The 23,020-nt window shown below is 42.3% G+C and overlaps 1 protein-coding gene and 1 pseudogene across 11 annotated transcripts in view; one reads left to right on the forward strand and one right to left on the reverse strand.

The window, feature by feature from the left end:
* The window catches only part of CEP112 (centrosomal protein 112), a 564,728-nt gene that overhangs the window by 526,973 nt on the left and 14,735 nt on the right, over window positions 1-23,020 (forward strand). The gene's annotated exons all lie outside the window — the stretch shown is intronic.
* Window positions 16,873-18,225, reverse strand: LOC117066557 (annotated as a pseudogene).

Genomic DNA, 23,020 nt, shown 5'->3' on the forward strand with positions numbered 1-23,020 from the left:
ATGTTTGTATCTTCCTGCATATATTTCATCCTTATTTATTAATGTTTGTCGTATTGCACAGGTGAGGCCTCCAGTTCCATATGGAGTAGTACCAGTGATAGTATATGTCCTTGTCTTTTTCTTTAATGAGAATGCCTAAGTTTCACTGAAAGAGTTTGCTTCCTGAGGATTTCTAGTAGCTACCTTTTGTTGAGTTCAGACACATCACCTTCATTCTAATTACTTGTGGACATATTTCGTCATTTCCACTAGACTAAGGCTCCTCTGAAGGCAGTGAATATATTATAGTAGGAATACACACACACATACATATGTACTAAATATATATATCTACACATACACACACACATACTATAAATACACACATACTATACATATACATACACACATGTACTATATATATACATACACACACATATACATATGTTTGTTGTGTGTTGGTGTATATAGTATATCTGTTTGTTCCACAGTCAACTTTCACCACATAGAAGATGAACAGAGTTTTTCTCCAGTTGGTACAGGGAGTTTGTACCAGTGAGAGACAGAAAGCCTCCAAGTCCTCTTGCATATGCAGAATGGAAACACCATTCTTCTTGTCCTTACATCAGTCACAAAGATACTTTTTGGCCCTTTTCTCTTACACCTATCATTGGCTCCCTTAGACACAGTGCAAGATCCTCTTTTCTGAGATGTGGCATTTCCCATACATGGGAGTACTTCTCCCCTTGTTGATGCTACCTCCCAATTTCCCCTTTGGGAGCTCTTAAAGTGTAGTCAGGGCCCTCTTTTCTGTGATGTCACCCTGTGGTCTGACCTTCAGATTCCTGACCCCCACTGACTACTGTTTTCCCTTTTGCCACCTGCTTATACGCCTTCTCTTTCCACCAGCTGCGTACTATTTGTTTTACCCACCCCCTTCTCAGCCAAACAACCCCAACAGACATCTGAGAAATATGCTTCCCTTTAGAAATAATAGTGAATAGTTATATATTTATATTCTTTATATCTATTATGTTGTTTTGATACATTTCTTTATAATAATGGGTTATTTTTTCAACAACTGTAGTGTAAGTTGATTCCCCAGTTATCTGTATTGAGCTTAATCTTGGTGCTCCCCCCGCCCCACTACCACAGTGCTTTGTACAAAGCAGGCATTCAACTGCATGATCAGTAAATACAGGAGTAATACATTCCATAAGGTTTTGGACCCTGAGTTGGCTGAGAGTCAGATTCATAATTCTGAAGTAGCATCTACTTAGTTTTCATTAATCCTTAAAATGGCTACATTTTTGCAGAGGTGTATACTGACCTTTTTAGTGAAGCTTGTGTAAAACTGATTGTAGCATATGTGAAAATTAATATGTAATAAGTATTGACTGATGGTAGCGTCTGTGAAAATTAAGTTGGTTAATTGTTGCAGGTTCTGTTTCTTTGTGAGCTGTGATGTTTTGGAGCTTCTAAGTCTGGAGGAAGGTGGGGTTAAGGTGAAGCCTGAGGAATGCATGATGGGTTTTAAAAGTTGACACTTGTTGGTATTCAGTTTTTAAATAGGGGACAAAGAATAATAAATGTGTTTACATTTGTGTATATTAATATACTGCCAGTAAATAGAAAAGTTCTTGAGAATTTCAATTATGAGGGGTTTTTTTTTTAGTTACAACTGAGTTATAAAAATATACAGAAAGTAACAGGACCCAAACAGTGAGTTGAAATCCTGCCTGTTGGGAAATTTTTGCTATGATACCTATATAACTATTAGGATATAATTAGAGGATATTTTGGAAGTGACAGAACACAAAAGTTTCAGACACTCTTTTAAGCATCAATTTAAAAAAAAACCCTCAAAGAACATATACCCCACTGAAACGACAAGCAGGTTATTTTTAAAAAGAGAAGGCGCTTATTCAGCAAACATTTATTCAGCACCTACTATGTACCAGGAGCCATTAGCCTTGGACTGTAAGATAAATAAGAGAGTCTTTTTCCTGAAGGAGCTCATAGCCAAGTAGAAGAGAGTTCTGAGGTTAATTTGCATTGACTTCTTACCCCAACATAATCCTATTTTTCTTTGCCTTTTTTTAGACCTCAGCTTCTCAATCTCTCCTATTGACTTCTGATTTTTGGCCTTCCCCATACAGTGGATAATCTCTGTTTTCTGGTATTTATTCCCTGCTTCTTCCAGCTATACATTCTCTCTCCCTCAATGATATCATCTATCCCCATTGGCTTCAGGTCTCATTTATTGTGACGATTCTCATTGTTATCGCCAGGCTATGCATACTCTTTTTCAAACTCCAGCCCTACGTTTATACCCCTGTGGTAACACACGCATTTCACTCTGGCACATCAGACTCTAAAGTCTAAAACTATTCCTTAGAAGAGAATTTCTTGCCACCAAATCTAGTTTTATGCTGGAATTTGGGGCTCAATCTCATAACATCTTTTCTTTTTTTTTTTTTTTTTTGAGGCAGAGTCTCGCTCTGTCGCCCGGACTGGAGTGCAGTGGCCAGATCTCAGCTCACTGCAAGCTCCACCTCCCGGGTTTACGCCATTCTCCTGCCTCAGCCTCCCGAGTAGCTGGGACTACAGGCACCCGCCACCTCGCCCGGCTAGTTTTTTTGTATTTTTAGTAGAGACAGGGTTTCACCGTGTTAGCCAGGATGGTCTCGATCTCCTGACCTCGTGATCCGCCCGTCTCGGCCTCCCAAAGTGCTGGGATTACAGGCTTGAGCCACCGCGCCCGGCCTCATAACATCTTTTCAAAAGGAAAGAGAAATGAGTCAGTAATAGGCAGTAGTAAAAGAATTAATCTTAACACCAGGCGAAGTCAAACTGGTAGCACGATTTCAATGAGGAGAGAAGGGCCAGCTGCCCCTGTCCCAAAATGCTTCCCCTGCCTGCCTGCCGAAAACTGAACTGATGGGGGCCAAAACATTCAGGTATTAGGGACTAGACCTTGACTTGACCATCAGAGGCTTTGTAATGCAAGTTACCCATTGAAATGGTCACACACTAGAGACTTTACCAAAAGAAGTTTGCTAGGAGAAAATGGGGAGAAAATGTGACAATGTGGGGCATTAGATGGGGAGGGCAAGATTCCGTAAGTGTAGTGATGGAGAGAGAAAGGAGAGGCCCAACGATCCAAAGAAAAGCATCTCTTGCCAATTTTGTATGGTGCTTGCCTGGCAGTTGAAAACAGCCTGTTCAAAAGTGACTTTGGCTAAAAGGGTGGAACAAACTCTTCCAGCCAATCAGTAATACTGAGTTGAGAGAATAGAAACCATCCAAATTCTAACAAACATGGAAAGAAAAGGAAACACTTCTTGTTCCATCCCAGGAAAGAAGGGAAAGTACCTCTAACTTGGTGCTGTTGTCAGAAAGCACTTCTATTCCTTTTCAGCTTGCGTGATCCTGAGAATGTTGCTTCCCGAAAGCCACATACAGTCAGGTGGTTTTAGAGTTTTCTCTGCCGTCTCTGCCCTTGCAGTTATGAATTATATAGACTTTTAGTGCTTAACTACAAACAGAAGATATCCCAGGTGGGGGATCTGAGTTAGGAAAAGAAAAATGTGGAAATACAAGTCACAGGGGTAATAAGGTCTCTTGGATGTGGGTAGAAAGTTCCTGACTAAATGCCGAAGGCTTAACGTGTATATTGAATAGCTCAGCATACCTGGAGGGCCCTGGGGATTACTGAAGGAGCAGGGCAGAGATGTTTTCGACGTGTGAATTGTTTACAAGCCAAAAACAAAATAAACATTGGCCCTGTCACCAACTTGTAGTTTATTGAAATGGAGTAGGTCCCCTAAGAATAGTGCACAAGGAGGCTGAGCACAGTGGCTCATGGCTGGAATCTCAGCACTTTGAGAGGCTGAGGCGGGCCGATCACTTGAGGTCAGGAGTTCAAGACCAGCCTGGCCAACATGGCAAAAACCCATCTCTACTAAAAATACAAAAATTATCCGGGCATGGTGGTGCACGCCTGTAATCCCAGCTACTTGGGAGGCTGAGCCAGGGGAATCACTTGAACCTGGGAGACAGAGGTTGCAGTGAGTGGAGACCGCGCCACTGCACTCCAGCCTAGGTGACACAGCGAGACTCAGTCTCAAAAAAAAAAAAGTGCACAAGGGAGTGGTGCAGGCATCGGCCTCCCTCTGAGCATAGTGGCTGCTGCAGGTCAGACGTCACTGCTAGGTGAGCTTCCATGGGTCCTGCTATGACTCATTATTGCTTGTTTTGCTCTTCGTGGTTCTACAAGTTATGTTTATCCTCAGTATAGAAATATCACAAACTGATTTTAATCAGGTTTCTAAGTTTGTCTAATTAAGTATGAGAAATTTAAAATGCTATATACCTGTACCTAAAATGAATGACCGCCCTAAAATAGTATTGCTTCTAATTTTTAGCCTCTATGAAAGATCCTCTCGATAGGTTGTGTGTGTGTGTGTGTGTGTGTGTGTAAGAGTATAAATGTTGTTAAAACTCATATCCTTCTTAAATTATAGATGTATGAGTGAAAATAATAAATATTTTTTTGCTTTCTAGCACATTATAGTGGGACAACAGTTTTAGTCAATCCTATAAAAGATACCAACTCAGAATATGTCATGTTATTCCCCGCTCCATTGCCCTGGAGTTGTGATTCCTCCGTAATTCATCGGGCTTCTACATTTGGTTCCCTGGACGTTCTCCCAAGCTTGTTCAACCATTAGCCTTCTGGAGTTCTGGGTTTAAGTACTGTCAGATCGGATTTAAATCATGTGTTAAGGCTTGGTGGGTCCATCATTGTCCTCAATTTAAGAAGCATTATAGAGGTCATGACATTGCTACAAAGAAGGTGGCACTAATCCCTCACTTTATAAAAGGGAATGCTGTGGTATGCATTACACCAAAAGACCCAGCCCCACCAACACCACAGCCCAGAGAGCCAGCAATGTGTTCATTTCCTCCACTCTCCCTGCATACTTCCAGGGATGGGTAGTACAAAACCAGATGTAAACTATTTTTCAAATACTCCTCTGACTTAGCATTAAGTTTCCCTTAGACCAGATGCCAGTGTTTAAATAATATCCTGAAGGATCCAAAGAAAAGGAATGACTCATCGTGTTTCATTCATATAAAATCTGAAATACGGAGGGAAAGAGTACGAAGGAACCAAGTACCTTGAGTATGCCTTGCCGGAGTGTAATAATTTGAAAAGAATACTGCCTCACTGATGAATGAAAAGAATACTGCCTCACTTATGAATGAATGCTCAAAAGTGAAGTGTTGTTTTTTTTAAATTTAATTATCAATTGAACTTTCCATTATTTGTTATTAGTGCTCTTTAGGAAAAATTAAAAGCAAACCATTATGATTTCTTTTGCAAAGCAATTTGGTTATGTTTTCAGGAAATTGGGCAATGCTTGCTTTAAAGTGGCTCTGTCCTTTAATCACTTCCATTTACTTATTTTATTGATTTATGCCTTGTTCTCTGCAATTCCTACTTTGATGACTTGCATCAATTAAGACATACAGCAAATAACAAAACTCTTTGTCTTTGTGTAAAGTTATTTTCTCTGGTGCTGCCTGAGTATTACCAAAGGCTTCACCCAGCACAAGGGACTAATGAACCCTAGATTACAGCAGCGTCAGTCATCAACAGATCACCAGTAATGTTGGCTACTAAGCATGTGGGTGTCCCATGAGATAGACATTGTATGAAAAAGGCCCCCACGCTATGTAAAACAGAGAACAGTTAAAGGTTGCCCAGCAATGGAGAAGGTCCATTGAGGTTAAATAGCATGAACTTGTAGATGACCCTAATGAAACGGCATGCGTGTATTTTATTATTGCTGTTTACTTTCTGTAGCAACAGAAGGTAGCCTGGGGATAAAGCATGCAGGTGTCAGGGAGCTCCCAGAGTTCGGGTTTGGCCCAAAAAACCCGGCAACATAAGTTTTTGTGTATAAATTTTAGGTTAAGTCACCAAGAGACTACACGAGGAAACTAACTCATTAATTCAGAAAGTAGGCAAGTTTTGAGTGATCACAGTTGAAATGCAGGTGTACAGTGAGGTAGGCAAGGTATTTGGAGATGTGGAAGTTGGTTTGGGAGCTGGGGAGGTGTCAGTACCCAAAGCAATCCAGTCTAGCCAGTAGGGTGTGGCAGAGTTCAAATCGAGTGGCCTTCACTACCTTGCTGGGGGACTGCTGGGGCCGGCTTATAGGGTGCAAAGTCTAGGTCCTTAGCAGGGAATCTCAACCCCAGTCAAATAATTTATTAGAAATAACTGGTTGGAGAACAAATGGTTTAACCAATAAGAAGAATGTGTTGCTTCATGTAAACTGAGAAGTAGCATTGGCTTCAGGGGAGGCTTCATCTAATAGCTCAAATTATGTGACCAAAAGCCAATTATTCTCTCTCCATTTTTTAACTCTATTCCCTTATTGTTGGCTCCATTCTCCACAAATTGTCTTTTTCATGGTTGCAAGATACCTGCTATCAGTTCCTGAGCCTATGTTTCCAGACTCATATCGGAAGGAAAGAGAAAGGTCTGTTCCACAGAACCTCCCACAGTATCCTAGGCTCGTCTTTCATCTGCCCTGTGCTCTAATTCTAGCAAGGACCTGGAGCAGTAGGCAGGAGGGAATGGCCGAAGCCCATGCATATGAACTGGGTTAATGAAGCATACCCTTGAGTTGATCCTGAGACCCCGATACTGGGTCTGCAATAGCAAGAAGAATTCACTTGTCTCCAGCTGATGGACTGAGGCTCTTATATGTACCTCCTGTCCTGACCTGCATTGTCTTAGCAGTTTGGTGTAGGGCTAGGCTTGCCAATGGAAAGGAGGCCAATGACACAGCAAAGTGGGGGTGAAAAAAAATCTATGGTCTGGAAATAAAAGGCATTAAAATTGAGGTGGTGTTATGGGCTGAATGTTAATGCCTCTCACCCCGCCAAAATATTGAAGCTCTAAGCTCCAGTGTGATGGTATTAGAGATGGGGCCTTTGGAAGGTAATTGGGCCTTTGGAAGATCATGAGAGTAGGGCCTTCATGGTGATATTAATGCCCTTACAAAAAGAGACGTAAGAGAAATCTTGCACTCTCTCTACCATGTGAGGATACAGTAAGGAGGCAGCCATCTGCAAGTCAGGAGAGCCCTCGCCTAAACTGGACCGTGCTGGTACCCTGATCTTGGATTCCCCAGCCTCTAGAACTATGAGGAATAAATGTTTGTTGTTTAAGCCACCCAATCGACAGTGTTTTGTTTTAGCAGCCTGAGCTGACAAAGACGAGTGGAAACCAGGAAACCAAAGGTATCAAAGATAGTTCAGTGGGGACGCTGAGTGTTATCAGGATTGAGAGGAAGACGGCTGGAAACCTTGGCATTCATTGTCTTGGGCTCTACCTGCTGCATCAGTCACATCTTATAACTATGTCATCACCAAGTCATGTTATTTCTAACTCCAAAATGTCACTTTAGTTCTATTCACCTTCTCCATTCTCCCTGTGGACATCTTCATTTGACTCCTAATCACCTTGGATTTGGACAAAATGGTCTCTTCCTAGCTGCGTCACATCTGGGCAATCTTCCTAAAATACCATTGTCATCGTGTTATTCCCCTGCTCAGAAAAACAACTGCCTCACACTCACTTATTGGATCTCTCTGCCAGACATTTAAGTTCTCTTAAAACTTAATTGATGGACTGTCCAATATTATTTCTAAGCATTCCCCAGCATCTCCTGTCAAGCCCTCAGCCAAGTGTGGGTGCTCAGCTCTCACACCAGCCACACTCATTTTCGCCTTGGCTCATGTGTTTTCCTTCACCTGGAATTTCCTTTTACCAAACTTCTGCCTGTCCAGCTGCTACTCAGCTTTGGGAGCATAGCTCAAGACTCACCTCCCACAGACCTTCCCGAGCAATGCCATGCCCAAAGATCTTTTTCTTTCCCCAAATGTCTATTATACTGAGTTTCCTTGTAGCTGGATGTATAATTTTGTTTTTGTTTTTGTTTTTGTTTTTTTGGAGACAGTGTCTTGTTCTGCCGCCCAGGCTGGAGTGCGGTGGCGCCATCTCGGCTCACTGCAAGCTCCGCCTCCCGGGTTCACGCCATTCTCCTGCCTCAGCCTCCCCAGTAGCTGGGACTACAGGTGCCTGCCAACACGCCCGGCTAATTTTTTGTATTTTTGGTAGAGACGGGGTTTCACCGTGTTAGCTAAGATAGTCTTGATCTCCTGACCTCGTGATCTGCCTGCCTTGGCCTTGTATAATGTTTATAGGTTCATTTTGTTTCCCCCCAAAACTGTTACTCCCTTGAAGACAGGGTTTGATTCTTCCTTTGGGTTCTCCACAGAACAGAGGCTACTTCTGGTCAACTCTTGGGCATTCGGCATTGATCAGGGAGGCAAAGGAGGAAGCTGGCATAAAATGCAGATATCTAGTTCTGTGCTGGGTTGTGGGCTGGGTTTCCTACGCAGCTCCACCATCCTAGCACTTTCTCACCTAACTACCCACTAGTCTCTACCATTCGATTGGCTCAGAATAGTTTAAATTAAGAAATATAGGGAGGCCGGGCGCGGTGGCTCAAGCCTGTAATCCCAGCACTTTGGGAGGCCGAGACGGGCGGATCACGAGGTCAGGAGATCCAGACCATCCTGGCTAACACGGTGAAACCCCGTCTCTACTAAAAAAACACAAAAAACTAGCCGGGCGAGGTGGCGGGCGCCTGTAGTCCCAGCTACTCGGGAGGCTGAGGCAGGAGAATGGCGTGAACCCAGGAGGCGGAGCTTGCAGTGAGCTGAGATCCGGCCACTGCGCTCCAGCCTGGGCGACAGAGCTCCTACCTTCTACTGGCCACCCCACTTTTTTTTTTTTTTTTTGAGACAGAGTCTCGCTCTGTCGCCCAGGCTGGAGCGCAGTGGCCGGATCTCAGCTCACTGCAAGCTCCGCCTCCTAGGTTTATGCCTTTCTCCTGCCTCAGCCTCCCGAGTAGCTGGGACTACAGGCGCCCGCCACCTCGCCCGGCTAGTTTTTTTGTATTTTTTAGTAGAGACGGGGTTTCACCGTGTTAGCCAGGATGGTCTCGATCTCCTGACCTTGTGATCCGCCCATCTCGGCCTCCCAAAGTGCTGGGATTACAGGCTTGAGCCACCGCGCCCGGCCACCCCACTTTTTCTCTCAGACTTCTTATGGTTGCCATATGTGATCCACAAACTAAGTTGAGCTATACCATGTGTAGACTAAATAAAAAAATCTCAGACAAGTCTTTTGAAAATTCTCATTCCATCAAACATCTACTTTGCCTTAAGGGACATTTAAAATATATATTAACCTAAGTTTACAATACAACAACCCTTATATTTCCAAGATTACTGGCTATGACAAAGATCACATAAGCCGCCTTTAGTACAGGGATTTGGTCTCACCTGTCTTCGTGTTTTAAAGCTTCCTAAGGAACATAAAGAAGCAAGATTAATTCAGCTCATCAAAATGAAGGAGAAAAAAAGAGTTTTCTCAAAGCTGGATGAAAAAGGTTAACATCATGCAAGATAAAATAGTATCCTTAACCCTAAAATCTTAGCCTTTCGGCTGCCGACGTCAGTTTTAAATACATGTGCAAGATAAAGAGAGGGAATGAAATTGCTGTAGAGACCTAAGTTTCCAACTTGGGCACTCAAGCTACACAGAAAGATCCTTCAGATGGGAGCCTCTTATGGTTGGAAATAAAGCAAAAACACACCCTCTAGAACTCTATTTGAATAAGAAAAGATGCCCTTTCTGTTTGTTTCCGCTTACAAATGAAGTTGGGATTTTCACCATAATATGTTTTACCATGTGGGCCAATGAACATGAAGAGTGGCATTCATCATCATACCCACACGTGTTTAGGATTTTTTTTCTCATTTTAAATCGTGAATTTTTTCTGCCATTTGAAGTAAAGAGAAAAGCTGTCCCAATGAGGACCCCGCGGCCCTCAGCCACCAGTGATTGCTGAGAGCTTTTTTCTTTGTCTTTTCACTCTTTACCATGAATTCTTTTCAGACATCATCAGAATATGATTTCTACATTTCAGTACATTTTTAATATTAAAGAAATGCCTTCAACAGAAAGAACAAAATCTTCCTGCTCTTTATTTGACCTTTTTTGGTTTGATGTGATTTTAAAAAAGATCTGGGCAACAGTTTTATAAAGAATGCACAGAAACATTCCTAAAAGAGCACACTAGTGAAAATAATCATGAAAAAAAGATTAGAAGATGAAGCCTCTTGCTCAATCTAACGTAACTATTGCCCTCCCAGTACCGTTTCTTAAGGTTGCACTGGTTTTGTCTAAGTCAGTAACAGTGTACTTATCTTTTTCATATTCTTATGTAAGGGTTTCTAACAGAAACTGTACTTTCATTTATGTCTAAGTGGACCAAGCCAAGTTAGTATTCATTACTACCAGGCTAGGCAACATGGCAAAACCCTGTCTCTATAAAAAATACAGAACTTAGTCAGGCGTGGTGGTGCCCACCTGTGGTCCCAGCTCCTCAGGAGGCCAAGGTGGGAGGATCATCTGAGCTCATGAAGTTGAGGCTGCAGTGAGTCATGACTGCATCACTGCACTCTAGCCTGGGTGACAGAGTAAGACCCTATCTCAAAAAAATGTTTTTAATAAATAAATAAACACATATATATATATATATATATATATATATATATATATATATTCATTACCAGTTTATCTGCTGTGTAAAAAAAATATAGACATCAATCTCTCTTGAAAGATGGAAAGTGAACTACTAACTGGCTGCCATTTCTCCATCTTACCTAGAGCAGGTGTAACGCCAATTAAGTGAGCCCAGGTCTACGTGGTTGGATATGTTCTGCTTCATGCAAACTCCAGCCTACATAATAGGTTAGCAAAAATGTCTTTACATTGGCAAAGACAGTCCATGTAATGGTCTCAAACTTCAAAAGAATAATTATTTAATATTATATAATTTTGAAATAGCATTGATCTCCAGTTTAACATAGAACTTGCTCTCAGGGAACCCACAGTCTAATAGGAGAAAGCAGTGTGCAAATCCATAGTTACAATAGTATCTGATAATGAAGTACAAGCGGAGGCTCTCGGGTAAGGAAGACCTCATACAGGTCCCAACTCAGGTACCACGTAGCTGTGTGACTATGGATAAGTCTATGTCTTCTTACGTGAACAGCCATAAAAGTACCATATAGCATTCATGGAAGATTAAATGAAATACGATATATGCAAAAGAGTACAATATGGTACCTAGCACATAGAAAACACTCCGTAAGTGTCAACCAATAACTTGTTAGATGAACATAATACCAAAGCATTTTAGTGGAGAGGTTGGTTACTGTGACTGGAAGGTTGAGGAAGAGTGTCATGGAGAAGGTCCTATGTAAGAATGGAGAGCGGTTCTCTAGCCAGTTCAGAGGAAGGAAGGATGCAGAGGAGCATAGAATAGCATGTGCAAAGGCATGAGTCACAACATGACGTGGGACTTTTGGGGAAAATGCCAAGTCATTACTGGAGCACAAGGTCCTGGAAAATTAGTCTAAGATCATATGAGAAGGTTCTTAGATGATCCATGCAAAGGAGGTTGTCTTTAATCTACAGATAAAAGAAATCACAGAACTGTTTTTATATGGGAGTGGAGTTGGGGTGAGATGATCAGATCTGCATTTTAGAGAAACATACAACAGTTTGGAGAATCAGCTGGAGAAGAAAAAACTAGAAGCATGATGAAGACATTAGGTTTCTCTTCCTGTAACAGAAATCAAGGTATGGCCAGGCGGCACTTTGGGAGGCCAAAGCAGGTGGATTGCTTGAGCTCATCTCAAGCGGGTGAATTGCTGAGCCTGGGCTGGGCAACGTGGCAAAAACCTTGTTTTTACAAAAAAAAAAAAATACCAAAATTAGCAGAGCATGGTGGTACATGCCTGTAGTCCCAGCTCCTTGGGAGGTTGAGGTGGAAGGATCACCTAAGACCAGGAGGTGGAGCCTGAAGTGAGCTGTGGTTGCATCACTGCACTCCAGCCTGGGTGACAGAGTGAGAACCTATCTGAAAAAGAAAGAAATGAGAAGAAAGAGGGGAGGGAAGGGAAGGGAAGGGGAGGGGAGGGGAGGGGAAATCAAGATATATTAATCTCCAATCAGAAACCTTGAGTTAGTTTTTCCATTGTCTTCAAAATAAAGCCCAGGTACCTTGGCATAAGCTTCAAAGTCCTAACCACCTTGTCTCCACCTATCTCACTTATCCCCTGCCCACCCCATGACCTCCACCCATACTCTACCCTGTGACAGTCCCGAAGCATGCCACACGCAGTCACCCCTATGCTTCCTGCCCTTTCCCAGGCTAGCCGTTTTTTCTTCCTCTCATCCATCTTGAAAGTTCCTACTCGTTCTTCAATGTTCCAGTCAAATCTCATCACCTCTGTAAAGGCCTCCATTATCCTGCATCAGTAACATAGGAGTTACTGATGTCTCCTGTTCCCTTCCTGGCCTCTTATATGTCAGTTATGTATTTCTGAAGCTCCTTTTTACTCCTCATGTAAAAAGTATAAGCTTTTTTCTTTTAGAAAAGCCTAAAGGAAGTCTTTTGATGATGTCACACTCCCTAAGTTTTAATCGAACAAAAATTTCTTTTCTCTCCGCTGTGTAAAGGTGAACAACTCCTGAATGGAGTCAGTGTTTACAATGGTGTTAAGAAATGTTCTGCTGTGAGGTTGTGGGGTCTCGGTTCCCTTTAGCTGGAAGGTGGGGGGATTTATGCACAAAATCTTCATTAGTGTTCATTCGAACTGCCTGAGTAAATCCGGGGTGCACCAGTGGGACAACGGCTGCCTTTGTCTTCCTATTTTGTGTTTTGTATAGAATACCATATCTGGCAACTCATGTCTTCTCAAACATAAGGAGATAATTGGTACTTTGAGGGAGAGGTTTATCTTATTTATAATTGTCGAGTTTAAATATGCAGAAAAGAAAGAGCAGTCATAGCTTGCCTCTTTTGAAAAATGCCCTCAAACCAGGTCAGAACTCTGTCGAAATCAGATACTTGAACGATATTTAACTGAAGGTTAGATGTGGATCTTTTATTTTAAGTTTTGCTTTAAAATAGGAAACTATATGTTTATCAACAAATTAATTTCTTCTTAAACTCCCCTATTTGTAGCACTGCTGCTCACCAAAATCTCTCGTGATTAATCTGCTATCTAGACCACTCTATTTCCTATGCGGTGGTGATATTCAAGGCAGGGGATAGAGATGGCCTGGTCTTTCTTTTCTTTTTTTTTTTTTTTTTTTTCTTTTTTTTTTGAGATAGAGTCTCACTCTGTCGCCCAGGCTGGAGTGCAGTGGCGCAATCTCGCCTCACTGCAACCGAAATGGCCTGGTCTTCTTGCTTATTTTCCTTGATCTCAGCAGCACCTAACACCTACTTTCCCTCCTACTCTTGGGAACCCCAAAGCCTTGCTCCCCACTCTCCTAACTTTCATCTCATCTCTAGGGCCATTTCTGGTCATTCCCTGCTTCTGCTTCCTTCTCCTGCATCCTAAATATGGAAGTCCCTTATAGATGAGCCTTGGCTCCTGGGACATTCCTGTTCTCCCCTTTCCCCTTCAGAGAGCTCTTCCATTCCCAGGACTGCAGCTTCTTCTTCTGGCCTGTGATTCTTGGGTCTCTAGTCCTGCTTTTCTCCTGAGCTCCACTTGCATATTTCCTCATGAATGTCTCCTCTGCTTCTCAAACTAAGTACATGCAAACCCCCAAACATACCTTGTGTCCTACCCACACCCAGACCAACTCCCTGTACTGTACCCATTGCCTTGTCTCTGCAGGGACATCACCCTTCTTCTAGGCATATGGCTGAAGCATATATTCTCATATAACTCATCTCTTGTTTCTATTCTACAAAGACAGGTAATTAATCAGCTTCTATTTTATGACCTTCCCATAGCCGTCACCTGAGATCAGATTAGGAGTTCCTCACTTTCCTAGATCACTCCAGCAGCTCCCAGCTGCCCCCCGAATCCCAGAATCTTCTGTCCTGAGATTTCATCACAATACTTCTAGATCAATCTTCTTCCCTTCTCCACCTCCCAGTAATAAATGGGCACAGTACAGGGTTAGATGTCAGGTTTCAATCGTGGTTCCAACAGTTAATGCACTGTGAACCTATTTCCTTCTCGATGAAGTGAGTAGATAATGTCTGTCTTCCAAATTGTATGTAAGAATTAGAATCATCACAGTATGTAAAAGATTATGCATCAATTGCTTAATACAGTATCTGGCACATATAAGGTGTTCATAATGTGGGGTTTTCTTTGCTTTTTCTATTTTTTACTACATTCCATCTCAATTTGTTGATATAACCTTTACTACCCTCCATAATTTCAAGGTGCCACCTACCTATTCAACAACAACTTTGTTCAGCCGTTTACTCATTAAAGCAATATTTACTAAGCATTTGCTATGTTCCGAGTGCTCCAACCTTACTTCTATGTACAAATTGTAAATATCAGGGAGACTCCAAAACCCCCATGAGTCTCTCTGAGTATCAGCCTTATTCGGTAGGTCTTCTTGGGTCTTTTATTAGCAAAGTCAGTTATAAACCTCAAGAGTCTTTCTCCACCTACCCTTTGGTTGGGGTTTTGGTCCTTTGTTGATGAAAACTACCTTTTTTAGGAAGTCTAGCCCCAACCAAAAAGGCCTAGTCACCCTCTTTCTGAGAGGAAAGTCAGACATTATAAACAGAAGTGAAAAACACCCTCTCCCTCCCCCAGGTTTTCCCCAGACGCTTTCAGGGATATACCTTGCAACATAGACAAGGTGCTTCCTTCCAACTTGTTTGAACTTGGTCCTCCAAATATTCACGTTCTTCAACACGTACCTGTCCAGACTCTCTACATTCAGCCTTTCTCATCCCATGCCTATAGAATTGCTGAACTGTTCAAACTGCTTTAGGACCTGTACCAACTCTTCTTCGAAAGAGTGGAGTGTTCATAGTATATATCAACCTAAGGAAAGAAAACGTATTAGGAATGTTATTAGTAAGAAGAAAAACATTAGAAATTAGACCAAAATTATATATTCTAGCAAGAAAGGAGCTGGCATTTGGTTTTAGAAGAAAAGAGGCATGAGTCATTGACTATCTCAACCATATAAAAAGTCTGATAGCGAGTAAACCGGAGAAGCGCAGAGGAGGAAAGAACATGATGAAACCAGCTCCCCTCCTTCGGGGTGAATCTCTAAGATCCCCTTTGATCTCAGCAGCCCTGTAGGCCCTGGTGTTTGCCTCCGACTTTCTCAGCTTTGAAGCCAGCCTACTTATTAATAGCCACTGTGCTGATTAAGAACTGTAATACTGAGATGACAGAATCTTCTCTTTGTCTTTAGGGAAAGTGTGTGTGATGAGTTTACTCTAGACATTCTGAAGACCTTGTCATTTTGAGACAAAGACTGACTTAACACCAAAGGTTGTAAGCTCTGTCTGATTCATTCATTCATCAGCAAATATTTATGGTATTGAGTTGCTACCATGTGCCAGACACCAAGCTAAATGCTGAGGCCGTAGCAGTCAGCAACACCAACACAGTCCCTACCTAGTGGAGCTCAGTCTAGTTGCAGGGGTCAACCAACTTTCTATAAAGGGCCAGATAACAAATGTTTCAGGGCTTGTGAGCCATAAGGTCTCTGTCAAGACTACTCAATACTGCCATTGTCGTGAGAAAGCAATCACAGACAGTAAGTAAACAAATGAGCATGGCTGTGTTACAGGAAATCTTTATTTACAAAAACAAGCAGTGTGCCAAATTTGGTCTGCAGGCTGAAGTCTGTTGACCCCTGGTCTAACAGATGCGACACACATAAATGTAAGTGAATATTTTGCATATTCTGTGTTGTGTCAATTCAGACCGTTTGGGTTGCAAGGGACAGAAAATCTAACCCAAGCTGAAAAATCCAAGGACAGGGCTAACTTTAGGTATGGATGGATAAAGGGCTCAGTTTATTTTTCTCCACTTCTCAGTTCTTCCCCTGGATTGCCAAAACCCTCAGTTCACTTCTTACTGAGGGTAGCAAGATGGTTGTCACAATTCCAGAATGACATCCACGGGGAAAGTCTGGTGGGTGAGAGAATCTGCATCCTTTGACTATCAGTGACTCTGGTTACCTGGACTTGACTCATGTTCCCAGGCCCTAAATAGTTATGGCTCCAGATAATGTGATGTGATGGTTGCCTTAGGGTCCTGTCACATACTCTACCCTTGACCCTTGGGTGGGACAGAGAATGGGAGAGGGGTAGATTCCAGTTACCAGAAAACTGGTGAATAATGCTGGAGTAAATGCTGGAATGAATGCTGCTGAATAAAATCTCCACTACATGTGTCTTGTGAAATTCTAAATGAGTACCTCCCAAGGCCACATTTATTAATAGGAGCTCTGTAATATGGTTTCAGCTTTGCCATCTCCATCAGGAAGTAAAGAGTACTGCTTATATGCAAAATACTGTCCAAAATTTTAATATTCACATGTTTATTTTACATCACAACCTCAATTTTTTTTTCCTGTTACCAGCATTTTATTCAGTTTAGTCTATGCTAGAATATAAATACATAACAATATGTCCTTTCTTGTCATGGGTAGTCTTTTACATAACTAAAATTTGTGGCTAGCAGTTTATATAACAAAAGAAAGCTAAATCTGCCAATTATCAGAAAAGAAGCAAGGTTATAGGAAAATAATACATTTTATATGAATTACAAAGGACAGTTACAATGAAAATCCATTACTCTCCTCTCAACCCAATTTTACAAAATGAAGTCAATATGTATTATTCTGTGAATTGCTAAGAGTACATAAACACTGTGGCCCATTCAAAAGACAGCAGTCAAAGACAAAATGTTATCTTCATGGCATGTACTGTTCTTAGTTCTTTGCTGGAGTTGAGCTTCCTTTCATAGTCTTCTTTAGGTGGTGGTAATTTGGCAAGATTTTCATCAAGAAATCCAGCTGTAGTGTCTGGGGCTGCAGTCGCTCAGCCTGCACCCGACGAAGGCAGGCAGTCTGCACCATAGATCACCATATTCTCAGGGATGATTTCAAAAGTATTTAGGTTACAGCAAGCCCCAGTGAGGCAGCCACTTGTCAATATTACATTTCTGCCTACATATGCTTTTAATTCAATGACATTATTATCTCCCATTTTCATGACTTGGGAATGACAACCAACTTCAAACACATTATTGGTGCCAATGATCATAGGTTTTGGTTCTGGATCTTCAGTGTCAGGAGTGATATTATCCGAGGGAGCATTTATGATAAGGGCCTGTTCTTCTATTCGGTTCCCTTTGCCATCACTGTTGGCCCGGCTTCCGCAGTAATTCGTGCTTTAGGATGGATCACTGTCTGAGCTCCTCTTCTGAGTCTTTGCTGCCCCAGTGACAACCTCAATCTTATTCAGAATTTAAGTCTTTGATTCATGAACAAATTCAGACAGTTTATTAGTAAGTTTCTGGTCTTCGACTGTCTTACCCATTTTCTGTCTTTTCTCTGTGTGTGAATCCTTAGAGGTAGACTTACCAGACCCTTGTTTTATTTTTGGTGTCAGAGAATCTTTTGAACTACCTGAAGCTGGATTTAGAGCATCTAAACCTAATTAAAGTGCTAGGTTTGAACCGTTCACTCATGCTAAAGCTAACTTGCTCTCCACGGGATCAGAAAATGGTCTTGAAAATATAACCCTTTCTAGAAACTAGTTCATGCCACCCTTCAAACAACAGAGGTCGGCAACTGCTTCCTGCATCAGCCACCCCCTTGCCTTGGAGTCCCAGGCCCGTTAAGCAGCAGGCTTCACTCCCTCGCGGTGGAACGCTTCCTATGAACAGGGAACGGAGGACTCCTATTGCGCTGCGTGCTTAGTTTGAGAGGACGCCAGTTAGAATAAAGTACCTGAAGAGGAAATGGTATTGAAAGAAGGGGGGAAATGAGTATTTTTAAGATCGTTAAGAAAATTGCAGTTATTTTTACATTTTCACTTTATATTTCAGAATCAAAGTACATGAGCTCTGCAGCAGAGCACCTTTCTTAAAATGGATTTTTCTTGGCAGTTGCTGTGGCAACACATGATACCTTAACCCCAATAAAAATGGAATTTCTTAGAAGGCGGTGCATTTTCTCACCTGTACTACAGCATTTTTTTTGGCATCATCTTTTACTAGTATTTCTTTCATTCCTATTCTTTTTTTTTTCTTTTTGATGGAGTCTCACTCTGTTGCCAGGCTGGAGTGCTGTGGCACAGTCTTGGCTCACTGCAACCTCTACGTCCTGAGTTCAAGTGATTCTCCTGCCTCAGCCTCCCAAGTAGCTGGGACTACAGGTGCGCACCACCACACCTGGCTTATTTTTGTATTTTTCGTAGAGATGGGGTTTCACCATGTTGGCCAGGCTGGTCTCGATCTCCTGACCTCATGATCCACCCACCTCAGCCTCCCAAAGTGCTGGGATTACAGGCGTGAGCCACTACACCCAGCCCTCATTCTTATTCTTGAAACCAAAATATACTCATTCCCCTAAAAAGCCTATGCAAAAACATTTAGCTGCATAGAGGCCCATCCTTCAGAAACATCCTCCACATTCCTGTTTATGTTACATCTGATCCCTCCCAGCAAGCCTCCTTCCTGTGCCCAGTTCCTGCCCACCTCCTCTGGCCCTTCGCCACCCTTCAGAAGCCCTGTGTCTTTTTGCTGCACTCTTCTTACACCAGATGGCCAATTGCAGTGCCTGCCCTTGTCCACCCTCCCTCAGACTACATGCCATGCTCCAAAGTCACCTCTTGTTCTCCCTCCCCTCCTCCTGCCACCTTCAGTCCCGCCACCAGTCAGACTCACTTTGCTTAACACATTCTGCTAAGCCAGGTATTCAGAGAACAGGTTCTGAATAAACTAATCCACAATGAGTAGAAGTATATGTTATTTTCCCTTAATCCTCCTATGTATTGGTGGAAATCCAGTTGGAAAGAGTTTTGAGCTGAGATCCTTCCCTTAAATTAAGTCATTTACAGTGAAGCAATGGTTCCCCACCCATGGGCCAGAGTTACTGACAAGGATCTGAGAAAATCCGTATGCACACTGCTATACAATGAATGTTTGTGTCCCCTCCCAAATTCATGTGTTAAATCCCTAATCTCCAATGTGATGGTATTTGGAGGTGGCCTTTGGGAGGTAATTAGATCTAGATGAGGTCATGAAGGTAGGTGCCCCATAATGAGATGAATGCCTTTATAAAAAGAGAGAGAGAGAGCAGAGCGTGTCAAGGAAAGGCCATATGGGGAGGTCCACATACACATTGCTATAAACTGGAAGCAGGAGGAGAGCCCTTGCCAAGAACCTGGCCATGTTGGCACCCTGATCTTGGACTTTCAGCCTCCAGAACTGTGAGAAATATATGCTTATTGAGTAAGCTGCTCAATCTATGGTATTTGTTATAGCAGCCCAAACTAAGGCACTCACCAGCCATTGTTGGTAGCCTGGATAAACAGGCACTACTGTTTTTCAAATGTATATGGATTGTTTTAAATTATAAAATCTAAATTCATTTAAAATTGATTCTGAATTCATAGGAGCTTTTGATAAGGTACTTTCTCAATCCACAGATACTAAAAAATACAAAAACATTTCAATGGAGTCCTCAATTAATCATTAATTTAAGCAAATAATTTGCTATAACGATTTCTAATGTTGCAAATAATTGGAAAAAGCAATAAAGTCTAATGATAGAGAATTGGCTAAATAGAATATATATAAATATAATTCATACTATATACATAATATGAAATATGTATAATAAAAATCTCCATTAAGTCATATAATGATAACTAATGTTTATTGAACATTTATTATGTGCAACTCTTATACAAATTTTACAGGTATTAAATCATCTAATCTTCACAGTGGCCTTGAAAAATTATTTTCCTGATAAGGAAACTGAGGCACAGAGAAGTTACTCTTTCTGGGAGCACACAGATTTAAGGGCACAACTCAGACCCAGCTCCAGGCACACCAGTTCCAGCGTCTGGGCTCTTAATCCCTACACTTCATTAAATCAAAAGATTACAAAACAGTTTGTCCTTTTCTACTGGATGGCTCTATTAGGGGATATTACCAGACACCCCCTCAGTTCCAAACACTCTACAATGATTGATAAAATATAAAAAGAGATCGCATTGTGGTTTTGATTTGCATTTTTCTGATCATTAGTGATGTTGAGCATTTTTGGCCATTTGTATACCACCTTACACTCTCAAGAATGGCCATAATTGGCTGGGTGTGATGGCCCACACCTGTAATCCCAGCACTTTGGGAGGCCAAGGCAGGCGGATCACCTGAGGTCAGGAGTTCATGGTGAAACCCTGTCTCTACTAAAAATATAAAAATGAGCTGGGTGTAGTGGTGGTGCACGCCTTAATCCCAGCTACTCGGGAGGCTGAGGCAGGAGAATCACTTGAACCTGGGAGGCAGAGTTTTGTAGTGAGCCAGATCATGCCACCGCACTTCTGCCTGGGTGACACAGTGAGACTTCACCATCTCAAAAATAAAAAAGAAAGAAAGAAAAAGAAAGAGGAAGGGAGGGAGGGAGTGAGGGAGGGGAAGGGAAGAAGGAAAGAAGGAAGGAAAGACCATAATCAAAAAATAATAGATGTTGCTGTGGATGCAGTGAGAAGGGAGTATGTTCGCACTGCTGCTGGGAATGTTAACTCGTACAGTCACGATGGAAAACAATGTGGACATTTCTTAAGGAGCTAAAAGTAGAACTATCACTTGATCCAGCAATCCCATTACTGGGTATCTACCCAGAGAAAAAGAGGTGATTATATGGAAAAGGTACTTGCACATGCATGTTTATGGCAGCACAATTTGCAGTTGCAAAAATGTGGAACCAACCCAAATGCCAATTAATCGATGAGTGGATAAAGAAACTGTGGCCTACATACAATAGAATACTACTTAGCCATAAAAAGGAATGAATTAATGACATTCACAGCAACCTGAATGGAGTTGGAGACTATTATTCTAAGTGAAGTAACTCGGGAATGGAAAACTAAACATCATATGTTCTCACTCATAAGTGGGAGCTAAGCTATGAGGATGCAAAGGCATGAGAATGACACAATGGACTTTGGGGGCTCAGGGAGAAAGGGTGGGAAGGAGGTGAGGGATAAAAGACTACCACTTGGGTTCAGTGTACACTGCTCGGGCCATGGGTGCACCAAATTCTCACAAATCATCACTGAACTTACTCATGTAACCAAATACCACCTGTTCCCCGAAAACCTCATGGAAATAAAAAATATATACATAAAATATATATATTTATAGAGAGAGAGAAAGAGAATTAGAAAGATGTAATTTTTTAAAATCTTGGCTCACTGCAACCTCTGCCTCCTGGGTTCAAGCAATTCTCCTGCCTCAGCCTCCCTGAGTAGCTGGGACTACAGGCGCTTGCCACCAGGCCCAGCAAATTTTTTCTTTTCTTTTTTTTTTTTTTTTTTTTGGTATTTGCAGTAGAGAAGAGGTTTCACCATGTTGGCCAGGCTGGTCTTGAACTCTTGCCCACCTTGGCCTCCCAAAGTGCTGGGATTACAGGCAGGAGCCACTGTGCCCAGCCAGTATTTGGTATTAAAAGCAAGACGAACATTTCTGTGATGTAGAAACAGAACAGAACCTGAGTGGTGAGTGAGGCCACAGCCTCCAGGTACTGAGCCCAGCAGCAGGCAGAGGCAGCTGGAAGGAAACCTGTTAGGGATGACAGAAGTGCTTCTTGCCAGGAAAGTGCCAGGATCCTGGGTTGCAGCTTGAAAGCAAGGGCTGGTGTGGGGCCCATTCTTGGGAATGAAGCTGGTGCCTGCCACACTCAAGGCTATGACTTGTCTAAAGGAGAGTCAGTTGGCCCCAACACAGCCTCATCATGAAGGCCTGGCCAAACTCCCTCCCCCTGGGTGCCTAGATCTGCACCCTCCCTGACATCACCACAGAGCAGGGACCCCCAATATCCAGAGGTCCAGATGGACACAGTGGCAAAACCCACACAACAAGAAAAGAGGAATCAGAGAAAAACAAGAACCATCCTAATTCACAGGGCACTGGTGAATGAATTGAAAGAAAGCAAACATGTCTAGTATTCCAGAGGCCAGGTGACTCTCTGGAGTTGCAGGTTAGGAGGTGAATAGGGCCAGACAGTACAGGGCCTTGTTGGCCATATACAGGATATTAATTTTGATCTTAAAGGTTAAGCAAATTCTGCTTGAAAAGCAAAACCAACTTACCAATATTGCAGTCATCCAGATGCAAGATGGATGTATTGAATGTATTCTGGACTAGGATGGTTCCAGTGGCAAAATGGAAAGATTCAGGAGATAACATTAATAGAATTCTTACGTAGTTTCCCTTGTTCTCTGCTGAACTGACCCCAGAAATGCTTGCTGGGCTTTGTAAAGTAATATTAGTCACACTTTTTTTTTTTTTTTTTTTTTGAGACAGGGTCTCGTTCAGTTGCCCAGGCTGGGTACAGTAGCACAAACATAGCTCACTGCAGCCTGGATCTCCTGGGCTCAAGCGACCCTCCCGCCTTAGACTCTCAAGTAGCTGGGACCACAGATGCATGCCACCATGCTCAGCAGATTTTTTTTTTTTAATTTTCAGTAGAAATGAGGTCTCATTATGTTGCCCAGGCTGGTCTTGAACTCCTGAGTTCAAGCGATACTCCTGCCTCAGCCTCCCAAAGTGCTGGGATTAGAGGCATGAGCCACCACACCTGGCCTCAGGCACACTTATTTTCCTGAACTGCTTCACCCTTACCTCAAAATGTGATAATAAATGACTATGCAGAGACATATAAACAACTACTGTAGCATAAGCCAGTGGCAATGCAATAGGAGGTTCCTCTTTTCTCAGCTCCTCAAAAGACAATTCTGTGTTGGTCACATTGGAGCTTGCAATAAAATAACTTGCATTTGAGGCCTGTGCCTAA

This window comes from Trachypithecus francoisi, unplaced genomic scaffold, assembly GCF_009764315.1.
Source record: "Trachypithecus francoisi isolate TF-2019V2 unplaced genomic scaffold, Tfra_2.0 Lachesis_group20, whole genome shotgun sequence".
Taxonomy (NCBI): domain Eukaryota; kingdom Metazoa; phylum Chordata; class Mammalia; order Primates; family Cercopithecidae; genus Trachypithecus; species Trachypithecus francoisi.